This window comes from Macrobrachium nipponense, chromosome 4 (assembly GCF_015104395.2).
Source record: "Macrobrachium nipponense isolate FS-2020 chromosome 4, ASM1510439v2, whole genome shotgun sequence".
NCBI classification, from domain to species: Eukaryota; Metazoa; Arthropoda; class Malacostraca; order Decapoda; family Palaemonidae; genus Macrobrachium; species Macrobrachium nipponense.
In genome coordinates, this window is record NC_061100.1 from 135,125,484 (window position 1) to 135,147,983 (window position 22,500).

General features: G+C 38.3%; 1 protein-coding gene across 1 annotated transcript in view; it reads right to left on the reverse strand.

The window, feature by feature from the left end:
* LOC135211509 (cingulin-like) overlaps positions 1–22,500 on the reverse strand; it is a 359,586-nt gene that overhangs the window by 36,719 nt on the left and 300,367 nt on the right. The gene's annotated exons all lie outside the window — the stretch shown is intronic.

Genomic DNA, 22,500 nt, shown 5'->3' on the forward strand with positions numbered 1-22,500 from the left:
ACACACTAAATAAATGAAAGCATATGATACAAATGGCCGATTTGAGTTGGTATTTGTCATTGTTACTATTGATGAATAAAATCCAGAATTACTTTTTTTTTTTGCCAAGGAATACTTAAATCTGTATATGTATATATATATATATATATATATATATATATATATATATATATATATATATATATATATATATATAAAGCTTTTGAGAGGGTGCTCTTTCAGATTGATAAAAGGTTTAAGGTTCACGAAAGCTCTCTCTCTCTCTCTCTCTCTCTCTCTCTCCTCTCTCTCTCTCCAGACTGCACTACATCTTCAGTACTAAAGATTCAAACAACAGAGTAAAACAACTTGACTTACTGGACTGTGCCGAAGTGTTAGTTCACATAAATAAATCTAAATTTAAAATCTGTAACTCTGAATAAATCTAAAAACTCCTGAGGATCCTGAGGAAATTCCTTTAAAGAATTTGGGCCCTAAGCCTATTGGGATGAGGCGAGTGTCGTGATCAAAGTATCTAATAGCATAAATAATAGTTTTAAAAAAAGTAGCTTGAAGGGGTTTTGGAGACTGAATTCAAAGTGAGGAAAGGTCGTTCCAACTTTTCCTTTTCAGATCTAAAAATATATTATAGTAAACTGTTTTAAGACTGTGCATAACAAAAGGTTGAGTCTCTTAAAATGGCACGGATAAAATCCTCATTCCTTATACAGAGAGAGAGAGAGAGAGAGAGAGAGAGAGAGAGAGAGAGAGAGAGAGAGAGAGAGAGAGCGCTGGCAAAGCGATATTATTTCGGCACACCATCCTACAAAAACTACAACAATCTTCAAAAGGTCACAATCAACAATTACAACCCCAAAGCATAACATAGCAGCCATAACCTTCACTTCCCCGAACGTGCGCACAGAACCATCGTCGTGGAATTGACGGAAAAAATCACGTTGCTCGGCAGATGATCTCCGCCCATTCAAGGCTACTCTCTTGATGCAGGATCTGCAACACCGCCCTTTGCATCCACCCTGGTGGAACGTCACTCACACACACCAAGGGCGTCTGTTTGTTACACTAACGCCCGCCGCGGGGTCACGATGACGAAGTACGAAAAGGGAGGGCGATGTAATCGAATAGAATGAAAGATGGACCTTGAACACTCTGGCTAGGTCACTAAGGATAATAGAAATATTCTTATTAATGTACTATGTAAAGTTCGTTGCAACGGATTATTGCATAAGGTCATTTCATCAATTTTTTTAGCAACCCTTAATAAAAAAGAAATAACAAAAGATCTGCCAAAAATTCACAGCATCATGAATCATGCAATCAATAGGATCTCGTCCATATTTTCAGGTGCCTATCCAGAGCTAATCCAGATAACATTCTTGTTCCCTCTGTAATGCCATGCAGATATGAAAAAGAAAAACATAATGGAATATTCTGAAGTATGAAAGGGATTTACTACAAGCAAGACGGGAAAGGCTTCACTGCACGTTTTTATTTAATAGCGTTGCAAAAATTAGTTGAATAAAAATATTTACGACTCGAAGCTGGCACGCGAATCCTCATAATGATTCAGTGACCCATTCTTTGCATCAGCCTAATCAACTCCGAACGGAAACTGACAATCCCCGTCGCCTAAACAAACCTATAGTTTTTGACGTGACAAAACACACTGACTAGCTTGCAAAGTCGTATCAACATACATTCATTTGACGGCAATAGCTGGGAAACTGACATGCATCTCATTTCTTGATTTTGCATAAGACTTTTAACAATGGATCAAAACCCCATTGGCTTCGGAACTCACTCGCACGCAGATTTGCATGTCACCTAAGTCGCACGTCTTAACCTAAAACTTCAGGAAGACAGAAAAAAATATATAGAACCGTAATGGTTCACAACTTATCCATGTTTAAATACGCACGAAAAAACTTGGTACGACGAAATCTCCAACTTACAGCTGCAAAGTGTAATATATCAGTTATACGATTTGTAAACAAAGCCATGCAGGCAAATGGCGATGCTAAACTTCTGAAGGCACCTCTGAATATATATCGCAGACATGCTTCAGAAACGCGGGAATGCAAGTATCACTCTACTATACAGTTAATAATCACAGGCGTTTGCTTTGCATGCGTATATTTTTTTTTTTTTAACTCGGTCTAATTTACAGCACAAATGTGAAATCTCATTTACTTTCATTATTTCGAGTCCTAGCAGGCAAGTTAATTGCCAGGAAGAGAGAGAGAGAGATATCGAAAATCGCATCATTTAAGAGCTACAGGGAGAGAGAGCGCTTATGAGGGTTATTATACCCCTTTTAAACCACATCGCCTCCCTCAATTAAGAGGAGAAATAAAACACGATACTCGGCGTTCAAAACCTTTCCCTTCTTGCACTGCAACCATTCACACGAGAATATGCAAAAGACTTTCCCTCCTGAAGGCACACGCACGCACGTGCCTCTTTCCCTTCGTGATGTTCGCGTGCATGCATTCAAGCAGCGAGAGCAGGATCGCTTTCCTTTCCATAGGCTACGCTGTCAAAATGCGCTAACTCTCTCGCTGTCTGCTGTCACGATTCACAACGTAATTATCCTTATCCATATTTCCCGTCTCCTCCAATGGGGCAGAAAATGCTACAGAAATTGAGTTCTGTTCACAGACACACGAAACTACTAATGGTCTTGTTCGCCCACCCGCCCTCTAGACTGATACCAAAGTGTACCTTACTAAGAAAAAGAGCTTTAAAAGTATTAACTTATGTAAACTATTTTTGATGTGGACCAAATGAAGTGAAAACACGAATGTCAAAACCGTAAAGAGCTTGACAGACAGACAGACGACTAACCAAGGAGACGCAGTGAAAGACAGCCAGGAATTCTAGGTAATAGCTAGGTGAAACCAAAGGAGTCATGCTCCTTGATCAAGGAATCTCAATGTGCAGGTACAGAAACGTGTCAGGAAATGAAACGCGTCTTTCGACTCAAAAGAGTGAACGCAGAACGAATAGGCAATCCTGGAGAGAAGTTACATTGAGTATGGGCTATCAGCTACTAAGTGGGAGGGAGCTTTACAGCATAACAATTCAACATAATGGGTAATACCTTTTCCTAAAATATGAAATAAGAAACATGTTTTTCTCTAATAAGGTCTCGAATGATGAACAACGGACGCCTTTTCTCAGATACAGAACTGACATATGGAACACAGTACTTCTTAAACAGGGAATCTAATGATAATATTTTTTCCTAGATATTTTAATAGGACATCGTAGACGGAAAATCTAACTCTAAATCAATATTAGATAGCAGGCACTTTTGAACAAATAATTTTGCCATAAATGAAGAACCACAACTGCATAAAAAGGGTAGTCTTTCCCAAAGAATAATTAAATAAATAGCAACATATTGCTTCAATGCTAAATGGGGTAAGGAATCGAGTATTTATTGATGATAATAAATAATCTGAAAAAAATAAGACAATGAGCACGAACTTTCCTTTCCCATAAAAGGATTAATGAGGTACACATTCCCAAAGAATATTTAAATAAATAGCAGCATATTGCTTCAATTCTAAATGGAGTAAGGAATCGAATATTTATTGATGCTAATAAATAATCTGAAAAATAAATAAATAAGACAATACCCACGAACTTTCCTTTCCCATAAAAGGATAATGAAAACACACTTATTCATGAAGAAGGACTAAAGACAATTGTTTCTACTTAAAATAGAGCGGTCTTTTAAGAAACAAAAACTTGAAACCATTCACGAGCCTTGTTATAATCGTATAACGAAAAAGGGACAGACGTTCTCACCTATAAACTTCGAAGGGTAGAGAGAACCTCTCTCTAATAAGGTCATGGAAAGAAGAGAGATCCCCTAAATATGGTCCTGGACAGAAGGCAGGACTTTCACTAAATAAGAACCTAGACAGGAGGGAGAATGCTTTCGAAATCAGAACCCAGGCAGAAGGCAGAACCTCTTCCCAATAAAAAAAAAAAAAAAAAAAAAAAAAAAAACAAAAAAAAAAAAAAAAAAAAAAAAAAAAAAAAAAAAAAAAAAACCTAGGCAGAAGAAAATATTATATTCCCCAGATAGGACCCAACAAGGCAGAATTACCACTAAATTAAAACCTAGACAGAAGACAGGACTATAGATAGGAGGCAGAACCTCTTCCAAGAAAGTAAATTCATCCCCTGATAAAACCTAGACAGAACGCAGGTCAAAGGACTTTCAAAATGAAGTCCAGTACCACAAGGAAAAGATGTCTGAAGCGAAAATGTTTTTCGCTGTCGTGACAGAATAGACCACGGTTTTTTTTTAATTTTTTTTTTCATTTATTTACCTGAATTTACCAGGAAAAAAGTATACAACAAATGACAAGACAAACATGGAGGCTTTTCCTGCTATCAACTATTCTTTTCTTCCCCTATTGAAGAATCTGAGAGATAGTTTATCTTTAATCACGAACTGCATAATCACAGAGTCATAGAACGACTCTCACTCTCATAGAACTGGTAAGCGCAGGGAATAACACTTAGAAAGTATAAAGTCAACAATGAATACTATCAATAATTGTAAGAATCACCGACTTCACAACACATTAGAAACATCCAAAGAACAACATAAACAAAAACGGGTACTATTGTAGTTCACATAGGCAGGATGTATGTTCCACCTCTCCTTAAAGACGTATCACTCAGGAGAGATGGAACACACATCCTGCCTATGTGAACTCTCTCGAGAGACTGAGTTTCCAGCCCTGTGATCGGCTTATCAACAGACCTAGACATCAAATGCACGGCTGATGTGAATCTACTATAGCCACACAGATAAAAGGACAAAACACTCACCAAACAGAATACTTACAGGATCGTCGAATAACGATCAGTGACGGTGGCAAAATGTACTCTGAACGTGAGGCAAACAAAAGTTGTTTGAGCACCTGCTACCAGATTCTGATCCTGGACGAAGTAGGTCCAGATGCGTAGGCATGAAAAGTGCGGGAAAGAGAAACCAAGCGCTGGGCAGCATTAACTTTTACCTGGAAAAGGGGTCTTGCCATCCCGGATAGAATCGAGTCGATTTCTCGCTCGGATTTCAGCGTAAAATAAAACAGGTTATGAGCTGGTGGCACCGAGAATGCTTGCCAAAACTGACGGGAGGAACTCTGAAACGTTCTACTGCACGAGTGCTTTTCGTTCTTCTACAGAATTTTACAATTGTATGTACGGATAAGTCCTAAACATTCTTAATATACCTTGTAACACTAATAAAAATCATATATGTGCACGTCAAACGGCTCAGCGTGGATTTCAAATAAAATACACCAGTATCCAAACTCCCAAGGCGATCTTCGAATGCCATGTCTAATCATTACTTTATAATCTTATAAGAATTCTCTTTCTTAAGGAAACTCCTTAAAAGGAGGCGTATACGATTCTAAGGGCACTTCCGTGTGGGAATTCCCCCAAAATAAATTTAGCGCTGGCCTTATCTGGCTCTTATCATACTAGCATGGGATTTACGTATCCTGATCACTAACTTCAGTTTGGCGCAGGGGCGTCATTTCAGATTTTTGTTGTTGTTGTTGTTGTTGTTGTTGAGGGGGGGGGGGGGGGGGGGGGGGGGGGGTGGCAAAGACGGTTTGGCGAGCGAAGCAAGCCTATTCAGCTTTTTTTTTTTTTTTCTTAACTTTGAGCTGTTATATGTTTTTTTAAGCCACATGAGCAAGGTATTTCAGCAAAAATTATATACTCCCAATGCTGTTTGTTTATCTCATCGTCACTCGTAGCTATTATAGTAGACAGACAAGGATCAAGAAAAGTAATATTCCTGAGAAATTTCATATATTTATGATTGCACATTTGAAAAGCAAACATGCTGTTATTTCTTGGGGCTTAGGGGGGTGAGGGGGGCAGCGTTGAGGTTTGTGGGGAGAGGGGCCAAATTGAGGCTGGGGGGGGGGGGGCAGTTGCCCCCAACAGCAACAAAACCCCCCCCCCACCCCACCCACCCATGACGCCCCTGGTCTGGCGGTGTTAAGTTCATAAAAAATACTACGTAGAACGTAGAGGGGGCGGTGACCCCTACAGTGAGGCTTCCTGGGTATACAGGGACTGATATTACTACAGTCGAATGAGGGAAGAAGATTCTGAACCGACATCCAAGGGCAAACAGGAAGCTCTGAACCTGAAGGATTGGTAAATAAACTCCAAAGTCATCTGGTAAACGTTGTGAAGAAAAGATAACAGTGAAGCTACAATAACTACGCCTCGTGCATTTGGAGGGTCACTCCGCTAAACCATGCAGTAACTAGTAAGTCAACTGTGAATGAATAACCTTGGGAAAAGGCTTGTGGATACTTAACTGCTGGGTTGTTGCTTTTGCAAACGCTAAGAACATTGAGAGAGAGAGAGAGAGAGAGAGAGAGAGAGAGAGAGAGAGAGAGAGAGAGAGAGAGAGAATCCATTAAAGTAAAACAATACAACCACAGTACCAAAGAATTGGTTAAATGGTACGCATATTCGAATAAAGTAGCGTTTGAATTCAAAAACAAGCATTACTCGTATTTTAAATACTGGCAAACATATGTATACAGAAATTATGTATGAGAACCTGCTCCATTTCAGGGAATCCCTTCTCACCCCCCCCCTTCGGAGGAGGGGGAGGTAGGATGCAATCCCATCATAAACCATCTTAGTGGTCCCCACTATAACCCTGCCTAGTTTCATGCCCATCGGACCAGCTGTTTGGCCGTGATTGAATGACCGACAGAGACAGACATTACGCCCATTATAGAAAGATTATGTGCATTCGAATTTCTCATGAGACCTACAGTTGAGCATTGAAATATCTAACAGTAAACCTTGCTTCCAAATACCATCACATTTTTTTTTATCTACGTAAACATCATCAAATTCCCGGGGCTCAAATTCTGAAATACAATTGGTACTAAACTGTAACAATATTTTTGTTTAGTCTAATACGTAATTCTGACGTTCTAAAGATCGTATTAAGAAATTCATATAATTTTATACCGCTCCAAGCTTGAACCGATAACAGAAATTTGATTAAACCTTCACGTCACTCGGTGATTAAAATTCAGTGGATTCAAACGATAGTTCTCATCTACGGATAGAAGCGAAAGTGCAAAGTAAAATATGTATACAGACTAACCTAACAAGAAGCTGCAAGACACAAATTGATATGGAAATAATTTTTAAAGACTCAAGCTGACCATCTGCCGAAAATTAATCCCACTCATCACAATATATATATATATATATATATATATATATATATATATATATATATATATATAGTATATATATATATACATATAACTTTCTGGATGGGCCATGAGAAACGTTTTAAGTTCAATTTCAAATATACAAATCCAAGAATGAAAAAATAAAATTCCCCATCAGAAATTATACGATTTAGTTCGAGCTAAAAATCAGATAGGAGAAACATGACCTGAGAGAGAGAGAGAGAGAGAGAGAGAGAGAGGAGAGAGAGAGAAAGGGGGGGGTGGGGGGCTTGGCCGCTGGAGAATCCTGAGGATCAAAGGAAGTCTACTGACATTTTGGAACACGCCACAAACAGGCAATAATGACCTCATATAACAGGTGATTTATGCACACACACATATATTTGTGTGTGTGTTATCTTCCAGCATTAAGCAATTACCCCTAGAAAGGGTATAGCTGCAAGGAAAACAAACGAATTGTATGTACAACGTATAATGCTTTATATAACCATCAGCTATGACCAGTTGACAACAGTTGCTCGCTAGATGCACGATCCATGGTTAACTTTAACTTTAAAGGAAATAAAAACTACTGAGGCTAGAGGGCTGCAATTTGGTATGTTTGATGGTTGGAGGGTGGATGATCAAAATGCCAATTTGCTGCCCTCTAGCCTCTGTTTTTTTTTTTTTTTTTTTTGAGGGCGGACAGACAAAACAGGCACAATAGTTCTCTTTTACAGAAAACTAAAAAACAGTCCATGGGTCATACTATACCTACTGAATCGTGGATGAACCCCCAGTGCAGAAAACTTGCACAGCATTACCCATTTCATATGCCTAAAAACAAGACATATCAGCCTCCCGTCGAAGCCTTTGACAGTTTACACACTGCTATAAAACTGTCTTGAACGCAAAAGCTCTTCCTGGATGTTGAAAGTCCGTGCCTTGCAGGAGTCTTCCCAACTAACCTCCAGCATTTTAAGGACCCTCCTCTCTTTCTCCCCTCCTACCATTCCCGAATTGTATACTTTTCTCCATTCTGTTGCCATCTGGCATCTTCATGTTTGTTTGCTTGTTTGTATGGTGTTTTGACGTTGCATGGAACCAGTGGTTATTCAGCAACGGGACCAACGGCTTGACGTGACTTCCGAACCACGTCGGGAGTGAACTTCAATCACCAGAAATACACATCTCTCACTCCTCAATGGAATGCCAGAGAATTGAACTCGCGGCCACCAAGGGGGCAGGACAAAACCTTACCGGTCACGCCATTGAGGAGCTCCATTTCGACGTTGCTAGCCCTTCTGAAAAAAAATGAAGGGATTTGCCTTACCAGTACTGCAACCCCTTCTCCTCGTTTTCCACACTCCTCACCCCCTCTGTATCGCAATCCAGAGGACAAAGTTGATTAAACACGAGGATTGAAAAGTCAATACTCATCCTTTCAGGAGGATCCGAGCGCCTCCTTTCCCCGCCTCGTCCTTCGCCCTCTCTAGGATCCAGTGGCATTTCACTCTCAGGACGAGAGTCGACTTACCACTCAAGGTTCCCAGGGACAACGCCCCTCAGAACGGGTTATCTAAGACTGCTGGCCTTGAAGGGAGAAAAAGGAAATTCACAAAGAGAGAGAGAGAGAGAGAGAGAGAGAGAGAGAGAGAGAGAGAGAGAGAGAGAGAGGATTTCTTCTATCCCTATAATATCCGGAGTTCCTTTTGAGTTGTTTTTTGTTTGTATGGTGTTTTTACGTTGCATGAAACCATTAGTTATTCAGCAACGGGGCCAACAGCTTTATGTGACTTCCGAACCACGTCGAGAGTGAGCTTCTATCACCAGAAATACATATCCCTAATCCCTCAGTGGAATGCCCGAGAATCGAACTCGCGGCCGCCGAGGTGGCAGGTCAAGACTATATACCGATCACACCAATGAGGCGCTTTGAGTTGTGGTTACCATAGAGTCAACGTTAGGTTACGTAATATCCAGACCCATCCTATGGCCTCTTACCTGTATCGCTACTAAAATTAATTGACGGTAAAACTATAGAAGAACGTAATAGTCTTTCATTCAACTTTGAAGATACATATTCAAACCAGAACACGGAAACCAATATGCCCACAAGTCGTCATATATATATATTGTACAGGGTTGGTAAATTGTTTTTATTTTTTTTTAATTTGTAAGATGTTTTTCAATCCTTTTTTTCCTCAAAATGTATTTTATGACGGAATTACTATTGATTTATCTTTTAGGTTTTCAGTTCTGGCCTAAAGTATGTACTTGCAATTATTTTTATATCAAAATAAAAAGATGCAGCATATTAATGCTTAAGTGTTCATTAACCTCCAAGCCGTATTTTTCAATCTGTTTGCTTTCAAATAAAAAATTTAAAAAATCATGATTTTTTTAAAATGAAAAAATCAATGATTTAATCACTTGATTAAATCAGTTTGACAGTTTGATTTATTCATTGTCAACCCTGATATAATATATATATATATATTATATATATATATATATATATATATATATATATATATATATTAGGGTAAAGGTGAGGAAGGAGACTATTATAAGAAGTATAAGGGCCTAATATTCATAATTATAACAGGTAACGTGTATAGTACTTTTTTTTTATTTTTTTATCAGACACACATCCCAGAAAGTTTGATAAGGGAAGATCAACGTGGATTTAGAGAGGGCCGCGGTGCGTGGATGAAGTGCCTGTTATGGAAGTTATTGTGGCATACGTGAACACTGAGAAAGATGATCATAGAACTTGAGGATAATAGTATAAGAGGTACACTGTTAACTGAACTGAAGCATAAGTTACTATTTTGGGACATATTTGTTTGTATGATGTTTTCACGTTGCACGGAACCAGTGGTTATTCAGCAACGCGACTAACGGCTTTGCGTGACTTCCGAACCACGTCGAGACTGAACTTCTATCACCAGAAATACACATATCTCACACCTCAATGGAATGCCAGAGAATCGAACTCGCGGCCACCGAGGTAGCACGCCAACACCATTCCAACCACGCCACTGAGGCGCTCCTTTTTTGGGGGATATAAGAGTGACTGGGCTGGATGGAGTGATGCAAGAATTCAGGAAAAGGCCCAGTGGGTACAGAAACGTAGTCGTTGGAAAAAACGACGGACCATAAAATTGAAGTCTGGCTGATGTTTGCAGTTGATGCAGTACTGACTGCGGAGAGTGAAGATGAACTGCAAAGATTATTGGGGTAGAAAACATGAGGGTAAATGCGAGTATGAGAAAGTTTATAAAGGCATATTGGAACTAGAAAGATGGAGCAGCGAATTTTAGTACAGATGATGAGAAAATGGAAATTATACAGAAGATCCTTATAAATATATTTTCAAATAGATTTCAAATGATGGTATGATGAGAGGAAAGGTGAATCAGAAAGTAAATGAAAAAAAAATTATGGGATGATGAAGCGTACTTGTGATTGATAGGATGCTAGGAGTCCATGGAAATCATAGTTAGAAGATAGGAAGGGATTGCAGAAGCTATTCTCCTCTGAGGAAGTTAGGACACTGAACAGGAATGAAATACAGTTGGAATCTGTACTAGAGATGAACTGCTTATACGTAACAGTTGTGGCAGAACAACTGAAAAGGCGGGGAAGGGGGAGATAGGTATAAGTGGTCAATGATAAATGGAACCCTGCGTTTTGAGGGGTTTCGCTCATGTGGAAAGAATGGAGGACGACAGACTGGCGAAAAGGGTATGTATGCAACTAGAGAGGAAGGACCCAAATGAGATGGGTAGATAAACCGAAACAGGTATATTTGGAATGAGGGCCTCCAACATCCAGGAAGACGGTGTGCAAATAAAAATGAAGAGCCTAATGTGAGCAGGGGTTTCGACATGCTGATGGTAGATTTCCTGCGTAAGTATGAAGCGGCTGCTGCGGATGTGGAAGTGTTCTGTACAGGGTTTCATCTACAGTTCAGCAGTTTAATTGTATATGCGGCAGTGATCGTTGTCTTTTCTTTGCTTCTGGGTTACTCCATTTCGAGGAAAAAGGCTTTATGTTAATATATATATTATATATATATATATATATATATATATATATATATATATATATATATGCGTGAGTGTGTGCATACATACGCATATATATACGTACGTATATATATAAATATAGACATAAAGGTTCCAAATTTTCGCAGTTCAATTATATATATACATACGTACATACACACACATTAAATATATATATATATATATATATATATATATATATATATATATATATATATATATATATTTATTTATATATATACCATAAAAATCAGAGAGCTCTCTCGTTGCCGGACAAAGACTTCATGAAAAGAATTTGATTAAGGACGATGTCAACGAATTCCGAGTTAAATGGCAGAGCTGCATAAAATTTCCTTCTCCCTTTTTATTCTGTTGCCGTTTTGGGACGGCTCAGAAGGCGAGACGGAGGATCAAAGGTAGCTGATTGAGGTGTCTTGTTGAAGCTGCCTTGGATTTAGTGTCGATGTTTTTGTTCTACCTTTTGCCTTAATTTTGTGTATTAGTGGTTATTCAGCAACGGGACCAACGGCTTTACGTGACTTCCGAACCATGTCGAGAGTGAACTTCTATCACCAGAAATACACATCTCTCACACCTCATTGGAATGCCCGAGAATCGAACTCGTGGCCACCAAGGTGGCAGGTCAATAACATGTCAATCACGCCACTGAGGCGCTTTTTTTTTTTTTTTTTTTTTGTAAGGGTCATCTTGAAGCAATGAATCCTGCTAAGAATGCAGCATCTTTGTGTCATGATTAAACAAGATTAAATCCTAAGAAGAATAATTCAGAGCATAGTGTCTTTTTTTCATGACATCCCTCGCTGGACATACATATCACAACTGGCAAATTGATTTCCACTCATTAATTGAACAGAAACAACACAGGTCATCGAGAGTGAAATCAATGGTATCGAACGCGCATAAAAGAAAGTCTTAAGTAACCGTTTGAAATTTTCAGTCAAATAAAAATTTCCTTTATCATAAAGGACCTTGGAAAGAGGACATTCACCATCCTCATCCCGGCAATTTAGGGAGATATGCCTTTGCAAGCCTCCAAGATTCAACGTGGAAACGCGACTCAGAGGTTCTTGAAAACAAGAATCTGAAATAATGTCTTCGGGGATTCATTCACAGCATCAAAAGACGTTGGAATATTCCGAAGGAAAACAAACTCTCACTCTTCGGTAAGAGAGAAAATAGTCTTTGGTAGGAGACGAAATCCTTCGTTTTTAAGCTAAATAATGACTTTGATGTTCTACAGGACTCAAGGCCACTAAACTGTAAGAAATCCTCAGTAGGAATAAAAGTCAATGTTTGTTTTAAAACATCCTAAATGTCCTATTAAGTATGGCATTATGTACACAAGGATTTTTTCGGCATTACAAAGATGATGTCTTACTATAGTAGTTAACATCAAGCGTGATCTGATGTCTAGGCCAGTCCCTTACGACGCTCCTGATTGGCTGTCGATACGCCAATCACAGGGCTGGAAACTCTCAGTCTCCCTCGAGAGTTCACATGGGTAGGATCTATGTTCCATCTCTCCTGAGGGATACGTCTTTCAAAAGTATCCCTCAGGAGAGGTAGAATATAGATCCAGCCTATGAGAACTCTCGAGAGAGACAGAGTTTCCTGCCCTGTGATTGGCTTATCAACAGCCAATCAGGAGCGTCGTAAGGGACTGGCCTGGACATCAAATGCACGGCTGATGTGAGTCTACTATAGCGGTAAGTGAAGACCTTATGACGCAAACACTTTAAAAATGGCTGAAGGAAATGAACGAAGGGAAGTTGAAAGAAAACAGCAGCAGGAACCAAGAAGAAGCCTCACTGTCAACATCAGGAGTCGTCCGCGGCCTCTGAAGTAACAAAACGTCGCTCGTTGTTTGCAACGCAAACACCTCCAGCCACCTCCTTTCTTCCTCCATAGCGGCAGAGGCCACTTCACTCCCCGGCAACACCACATGTCACTCAAAAGGGAATTGAGACGACCGACAAAAGAGTGAAAGTCATTTCAACTAAAAGCTACAATGACGACTAGGTTTTAATGAAGGCAGAACTCGTCCAGTCATTTATTGTTTATCTAGTTAAAATATGGCGTCACAAAAACAGAAAGAAAAAAAACTGACATGGACATGATCATGAAAATGAGCAGCAATTGTTTGTTATTTTTACGAAAGGCAATGAGGAAACCGAACACAAATGACAAAATACAGTTTGTTTACAATAAGATTTTAATCCTGAGAGTAAAACTCAAAATGTATCCCTACTAGCATTTTAGAAAATGATACAAAAAAGATGCTCTGAATTGAAACTAAATAGAGCTTCATACACCGATGCTACCAAATTCCTATCCACAGAACATGAAACATTTAATCTCAAGGTATCATTATCTCTGGCATTTGTAAACATCGGGTAACAGAACGTGAGGCGAGAGAAATCATAGGAAAGAACTTACTGATTACGAAACGAGCACAGGTGGCAGAAGCGGACTGCAGGGGAAAGAATAACTTAACAATCATGCGGTATTGTTAAGAGACTAGTTACGCTGTCAGACATTTATAGTGGAAGCTAACCAGAGCGTTGTTCGTTCGCAGTCAACTATTAAGTAAAAGTGAAAGCTAATTAGCGCTTGAATCTATATGCATAATCGTAGGAGAGTCCGCATAATATTTTTATAACTTGCTGAACAAACTCATTAAAATCTCTCTCTCTCTCTCTCTCTCCTCTCCACATACACGCACACACACACAACCATACTGATACTCTACATTATATATATATATATGATCTATATATATATATATATATATATATATATATATATATATATATAAACTATATAAAAATGTGTGTGTGCGTACAAATACATGCATACCCTTATGTTTTACATATAATTTAAGACACAACGATACTAGGCGAAACATCAATCATGCGGTCTAACTAAATCATTGCTCTTTGTTTTGGCACAGAAACCTAATCAGCTTTCTTCTCGGACGTAAAATGTTCAAAAGCCCATTTTGGGGATGCTCAGTGGCCATCCTTAAAGATGTCACCCTGGTGTCTATAGACGCCCTTCCTTGCGACGTGCTATAGTCTCCCGGAAGTACATGAATGTGAAGAATTACTCCTTCCTATCGATATGACAACATCGTTTGGAGAGAGAGAGAGAGAGTTCTCACAACGATACGATTAATTTTGAGTTTCCTCGTTGGACGCGTGGGTTACATGCTCGCCTACCAATTCGGTAGTCGCGAGTTCGATTCTCTGCTCTGCCAACTGGGAATCAGAGGAATTTGTTTCTGGTGATTAGGAATTTATTTCTCGATATAATGCGGTTCGGATCCCGCAATAAGCTGTAGGTTTAGTTGCTAGGTAACCAGTTGGTTCCTAGCCACGTCAAAATATCTAATCCTTCGGGCCAGCCCTAGGAGAGCTGTTTACCAACTAAGTGGTCTGGTTAAACTAGGATATACTTAACTTTTGACCTAACCAAGTGGATGCCTTCATGGAAATGGAAGAATGGACGATGGTCGAATTACAAAAAAATTATTGTAAGGAGGAAATACAAGGAGGGGGAGAGAAAAGTAGGAATGATTCATTGATTTGTGGTTATTAAACCTAGCGTCACAACATCTAGGTAATTGACGCCGTAATAAAATTAGAAAGGGAATTAAAAAGATAATTAAGTATAAAAGACGTTTCATATAAGAAATATATGCAAATATATATATATATATAAAATATTATATATATATATATATATATATATATATATATATATATATACACACACACACATATACACAGGGTGTCCATAAAGTCCCAGTACCATTGCAAGTATTTATAGCTTGTAATGGTACTGGGACTTTATGGACACCCTGTACATATATGCAATAAATGTATAGATATAATATGTAAATAATCATACGGTGCAAAATATATGATTTTGGGAAGAACTTGCCTAAGGTTAAAATCTTGTTAAAGAAAAGGATCTGGGAATGAGACAAGAGGAGACGCAAGGAGAGAAGGATGCTTGGATACTTGGCAGACGGCTGGAGATAAGTTCGATAAGGCCATGGGAGAGATTATGCCAATGGGCATCCTAGCGGCATCTCAAAGTGGAACTGCGAATTATTAGATGTTAAATCTTGTAGATTATAAAGCTCCACATTCTTTTCGTTAACGTCATATTGATAAGGTATTTGCTCTTGGCCATGCGCACATACACACACACACACACACTGTTTGGAGAACATGCTGCCCGAGTCAAGAAACTGTAACTCCGCCTACTACTACTCAATTTTGTATATAAAGCTATGTAAGGTATGTTTGTACTAGGTGTGAACTAGATATAATGTAGAATAAACTACGAAATGTGCTCGTGACAAGTCCCGGTTTTCACTCGCCTTCATACATGGATTTTATGATATTCTCAAGCACGTGGACTTTCTTGCTACATTGAAAATACATGTATGTATGTATATATATATATATATATTATATATATATATATATATATATATATATATATATATATATATATATAATGTAAATAAATACGTCTCAAATATAAAAAAAGTGTTTTAATGGGCCTTATATACTTGATACACACACACACACACACACACACACACACACACACACACACACACACACATATATATATATATATATATATAATATATAAATATATATAGATATATATATATATATATATATTCATCGAACTACAAATGCCCTTTAGCATTCAATTCGCTCTACCTCGGAATCAATATATTTTCATATATGTTAACCAAAGGGGAATTTATTTATTTATTTTTTAATTTATGATAATTTCGTCATCTCGTGGGTTCGAACCAGCGCCCAGAGAGCTGAGGAGAAATCAGCAGGACTCCAGTGAGATTATCGACTCGGCCATGTGTGTATATATATATATATATATATCATATATATATATATATATATATATATATATATACAGAAGACAGAGATAAAACAAAACACAATAAACACGTAGGCAAACAGCAAAAAAAATAAATAAATAAAAAAATAAAAGGCAGCACAAAAGCGTCAGCAGGTGGAAGGAGGAGTTAGGGGAGGTCCCTTTCCCTCTTCAGGTCTCTGCATACCAATACTGCGGTTTTGCGTTAATCAGCTAACTCGGAGCAGATGGCTGACTTATATATTTCTGCAAGGCATAAGAAAACTACTATTACCGCTGTTACTCGTATGCTCTCACTTTCAACGTATGAGAGAGAGAGAGAGAGAGAGAGAGAGAGAGAGAGCGAGAGAGAGAGAGAGAGAGAGAGAGAGAGAAAGAGATAATTACTTACTTCAGGAGGAAATCCAATGCATATTTTCGCAGAAGCATTTCCTTATCAATAGCATGATTTCATTATTAAACATTAATAATAATAGACATTACAATGATCATTAGTATTTTTATCACACACACATACTACTACTATGGTAGATTCACATCAACCGTGCATCTGATGCCTAGGCCAGTGTCTTACGACGCCTCCTGAGTTGCTGTTGATAAGACGTATCCCTCAGGAGGGGTGGAACATATACATCCTGCCTATGTGAACTTTCGAGAGAGACTGAGAGTTTCCAGCCCCTTGATTGGCTTACCAACAGCCGATCAGGAACGTCGTAAGGGACTGGCCTAGACATCAGATGCAAGGGTGATGTGAATCTACTATAGCATGATTAAGTTAAACGCAATCATAACATTGTTCTCAGGGAGTGTCTGAAACATGAAACAGGATAAAAGCATCAGTGCATCGTTGATGTTCTGAAATAAAAGAGGAATAATTTGCAACACAGGCGGGAAAATGTGATTTGAAGTCCCACAAGATCTTAACAGAGCCATGATCAGATTCAACAGCAACAACAAACATAAAAAGCATCAAAGAGGGCAAACCTCCCCCAATGTGAAAGCACTTACGAGCACATGATTTTTTATTGATTTCAAAAGGTTAGTAGTCGGGATCCAAAAGGGATCTTAAAATTGAGGAAAAGACGCAGCAACCTCTAGTCAAATCTTCCTTAGCAGAAGTCATGAATAAAACGTTTTACTATAATCTAGTAGAGTAATGGTGCGTAGGGTTTAGATCCTTAATGTTGATCAGTTGACAGGAGACTGAGAAACCAGTGACGACTTTCCATCCTGTTCAACATCTACTAATCCCTCGCTGTCAGTCACGAGGTAAAAATTCGCAAATCCAGACGTAGTATGTTGCGTGATCCTTATTGACAAACACAGAGAAACCGAACCGGAAGTCTAAATGATTAGAATATCAGTGAAATAGCAATCTGGGACATCCACTGTCGAGGATCTTTCTGAAACGGAGCAGTGAGAACTAGGGAGCCGAATGCTAATTATAAACACTGTCTATAAGTAACGGCAATTTCATCGTACATGAAACACAACAGGGAATTGTTCCACAGAGATGTCGTCATATTTCCAAGGTCAATTGAGTTGAAATTGACAATGAAAAGGTTTGATAGGTGTAACAGGAGGATAACCTCGCAGTTGCACTGTGAATCAAGTGTTAGGAGAGGGTGGAAAGTAAGATGAAGAAAGATAATATGAAAGGAAGTACAGTAAAATGAATGAAAGTAGTTGCAGGTAGGGGACGAAGGCACGCTGCAACGAACCTGAAGTAGTGCCCACAGTGCACCGCATGAGGTCCACTGACAGCACTACCCCCCTACGGAAATTTCCAAGGTGAAATCTCTGTGAAGCAGTACCGGCTAAAAAAAGACTTGTGTGGCACACTGCAAGCAATAATAAAGGTATTTTGCAGGATCCCTTCGACCACCATCTGCATTTTAGTGTCCACCAGTTCCTCTGGTCTCTGGCCATCCAATTTCTTTCTCTGCGTGAATCTACAAATCTCATGGGACTCAGTAATCGGTAAAACTTTAAAAATCCTAAAATAACGTTTTTTTTTTTTAATTAACATAAATAATTCTCACCTAAATACAGCCTGAAAGCGAACGGGACCAGACGCTCTTGGGGTCAGTATATTCACCTGAAATTCTTAATTATCTGCTCATCTGTGGCAGAAGCAAGAGGAAAAATAGATTGCAGAGGCGATCATGAAGTTCCCAATCCTTAAATGGTTTCTGAGGATGTATATTTCAAGTTTTTGAAAGGCTTTGGTGCACTGCTTCTACCGCGGGATTTTGATCATTATATATATATATATATATACTATATATATATATATAGATATATATGTGTGTGTGTGTGTATGTGATATATAATATATATGATATATATATATATATTATATATATATATATATATATATATATGTATATATACACATGTGTTCAGAACTCTGTTGTACCTGTTAAGTATATATATTTATGTATACGTATACATACATACATACATACACACACACACACACACACACACACACATATATATATATATATATATATATATATATATATGATGAGAGAGAGAGAGAGAGAGGAGAGAGAGAGAGAGAGAGAGAGAGAGAGAGAGAGAGAGAGCTGGAAGGACTCACCACCAAGTCCTCATAAATTATTATGACTATTTCTGAGCATTCGTGAATCCTCCACACCTGGAAGCCACATTGCTACGTCATCTCGAAAGACATAAAAGTCCGTAATGTTTGAAGCTTCTTGCCTTTATCTATTTATTACAGCGAACAATTAACGACTTTCTATCATAATAAAGGACTCTGGCCTCAGTAGTCTTGTGCCGTCACGTAAGGGTAATCTGTCTGTTAATTGGTCCTGCTTTTCCAGCATATCAAATTCTGTTGTTTCGTAAAAATGTCTGAATTTTAATGGTGTATCTTCTCAAAATAAATATTCTTTTATGCTCACATTTTTTTGTTTGTTTGTTTGTATGGTGTTTTTACGTTGCATGGAACCAGTGGTTATTCGGCAACGGGACCAACGGCTTTACGTGACTTCCGAACCGCGTCGAGAGTGAACTTCTATCACCAGAAATACATATCTCTCACCCCTCAGTGGAATGCCTGAAATCGAACTCGTGGCCACCGAAGTGGCAGGCCAAGACTATACCGATCACGCCACTGAGGCGCTGTTTTATGCTCACATGAATGTTCATTTTCTTGCCGAAAAGACCAAAGGGGCCGACCCTTTCCAGTAGTCTATTTCAGTATGGGAAATTTTGAAAAAATCGTCAGTGAATCTTGAGTGTGCAGACAAGCCTTTTCTATCTCATGACCCACACGTCAAATATAAAATCAAGGAAACGTTATCCCTACAGCCATATTTTGGAAAATCAGATTCTTACGTCTTCTACTATTAGAGTGTGAATACAATTTAAATGCCTTTGGACGGAGAGGCCTTTCATTCTCCAGCGACGTTCAAAATGTATACATTTCATCCACTGCGCTTGCGCTCAAGCGCGTCTCATACGAGTTAAAACTAAAATGCAGGGAAGAGAGGAGACGAACTAAACGTGTTTGCGAAATTTAGCCACTTTTGGCCATTCAGCTCCTTTGACGGTCAAAAGAGGGAATTGGAGTGGTCGGAACAGTAAGACAAAGCGATCCAGAAAATATAGGATATGAAGTTACAAGGATCCGAAGGTGGGACTGGGTAAAACCTCACAGTTGCTCCATGAAGTAATAGTTCATGAGGTTGGACAGCAAGACTGACGGAGAGAAGAGGGAATAAAGGTAAGGTAAAAGGCTAAAACGTGGGAGGAGCCAAGGACGGAATGGACGTTGCAAACACCCTTTAATAATGCCTACAGTACACAATGTGGGGTGTCCTCACGGCACTCACCCATTATGGGGGGAAGAGGAGGAGGATGAGGAGAGCCTGACAATTTCTAAAAAGGGACTGCCCAGGTGAATCTGGCCATAGGATGATAATGTGGTGCTATCTTAGCCGATGATATCCTTCAAATATTTTTGGTGATGTCTATATATAACGCAAGTTCCCGATTCTGCCAAATAACTTTTAAAAGAAGATTCGTAACGGAATAATACCAAAGGATAATAATACCGAAGGATGAAGAAATTCGCCACTTTCTTCTGTCAACTTCGATAACAACAATGTCTTAGTGATACGGCTTCAGATGTTTGTGAAATGTGGTTATATGCACAGCGTGACTGAGAAGTCTAAGAAAAGGGTAATTTTGTTAATAAGAGATGACTCGCACAGAGGTTAAAATGAGCGAAACTATGCTGTACCTCGATAAACTACAAATAAGCAAGATAAATGAATGAGGTAAACAAAACAAAAGCAGAAAAAAAATCCCTAATAATTCTGAGAGAGAAAAACAAAAGAATATTCTTTCTGTATTTGAAAAATAGCATCAGCTTTCGATATTACAATGAAGCTTGAAGGGTACTTGAATGTGAGCAACTTGGAACGGAGCCAAGAATATTTACGGTCAACTACTCGTTCAGCATAGTAATCCAGAAGACGTTTTCGCAAGGTTAATGCAACTCTTATCACTGTCAAGAGAGAGAGAGAGAGAGAGAGAGAGAGAGAGAGAGAGAGAGAGAGAGAGAGAGAGAGAAACTCGTCTACTGACAATGAAAGGAACCACAACTAATCGAGACAAAAGGTAAATAAATAGATTCTAGCTTATCTTCTACCAATAAGAAGGCATCTCCCACCTTAGAAATAATAACAAACCCACTCAAGCTTTTTATTGCACAAAGAACCCTATTTATGTGTGAACGATGAAAAATGGTCAAGTTTATCTCAAATATCTCATGGCACCAGTAAAAACTGGACATAGCCGATTCGTGTGTCGAAAATATATGAATCCAGCATGTTACCATTCAAGACAAATATAAGAGAGAGAGAGAGAGAGAGAGAGAGAGAGAGAGAGAGAGAGAGAGAGGATGGACTGGAAAGCAGCGATAAGACAGTAGGAAGTTAAATAGATCTCACTGGGGAACAATTCTGAAGATGTGTGATTCTCTGAATATAGAAGACAAGCTGACATGGCAAAATAATCAATTTCATCTAAAATCGAAGAATGAAGGACAAACCAATATGTCAAATTAATAAGTGAAATATGGACAATGAGTACTGAAATTACATGGCAGGGAATATTGACAGATGTAGAAAAATCTCTAACCGTGAAAATGCAGACAAACATCAAAAGACGATCCACGAAATCCGGAGCCTGACTACTCAAACTAACTGTCTAACACAATACGAGACTTCACCTTCTCTCCTGAGTAAGGTGACTATCAGAAGTGACTTAGCACAACAACAACAGCAACATCATGACCCTACGGACAAGAGCCACAAAGGGGAGGCGAAAGTGTGAACGTATTCCCTCGAGGGAGAGAGAATAACTTTCACCAATATGAATCCCAAGTATGACCCTAATAAGCTTCGTGAGAGTAGAAAAGAATCCGCGGATTCTTCAATGAACTGAGAGAATGTTTGACAACGACACGGCAGCTGAACTGAGACCAAATCATTCCGGACGGTTATCCCACTCAAACTTGTATTAGGAATACACACACACACACACACACACACACCACACACACACACACACATATATATATAATCTATATATATATATATATATATATATATATATATATAAAATCATGAAGGAAGTACAAGTGAAAGCCAACCTCTTTCTTTGACAAGGCTAAAAAATATATAATTTGTGAACATTAATACTCGAATTAATTTATAGTAAAATCAAGCGCTGCCATATCCACGATTATTTGTTTTTCCTTTCTTGTAATTGATATTTTTTTCTTATATTTGTATCATATTCTTATCCTTCTTATACAAAAAAATATTGCATCTCTATTTAATAATTGTACTGATTTCACGTATTCAAATTAGAGTAAACGAAAGAAAAAAAGTCACGATATTTTTACACTAAGCTTTGATAACAAAATAATATTAAAATTATGTTTATTAGAAAACTGCTAAAAAACTTTCCATTTTTTAAAAATCAAATATCATATATAAACACTTAAGTAACAACAACAAAAAAGTTAAAGTAAGAGCGTTTGTTAAAACGCATGGTATTTATGTATTTGTATGTATGTGTATATGTATTATGTATATATATATATATATATATATATATATATATATCTATATATATATATATATATACATACACGAGAGAGAATAAGTTCGGTATAAAGGAAGGCTGAATGA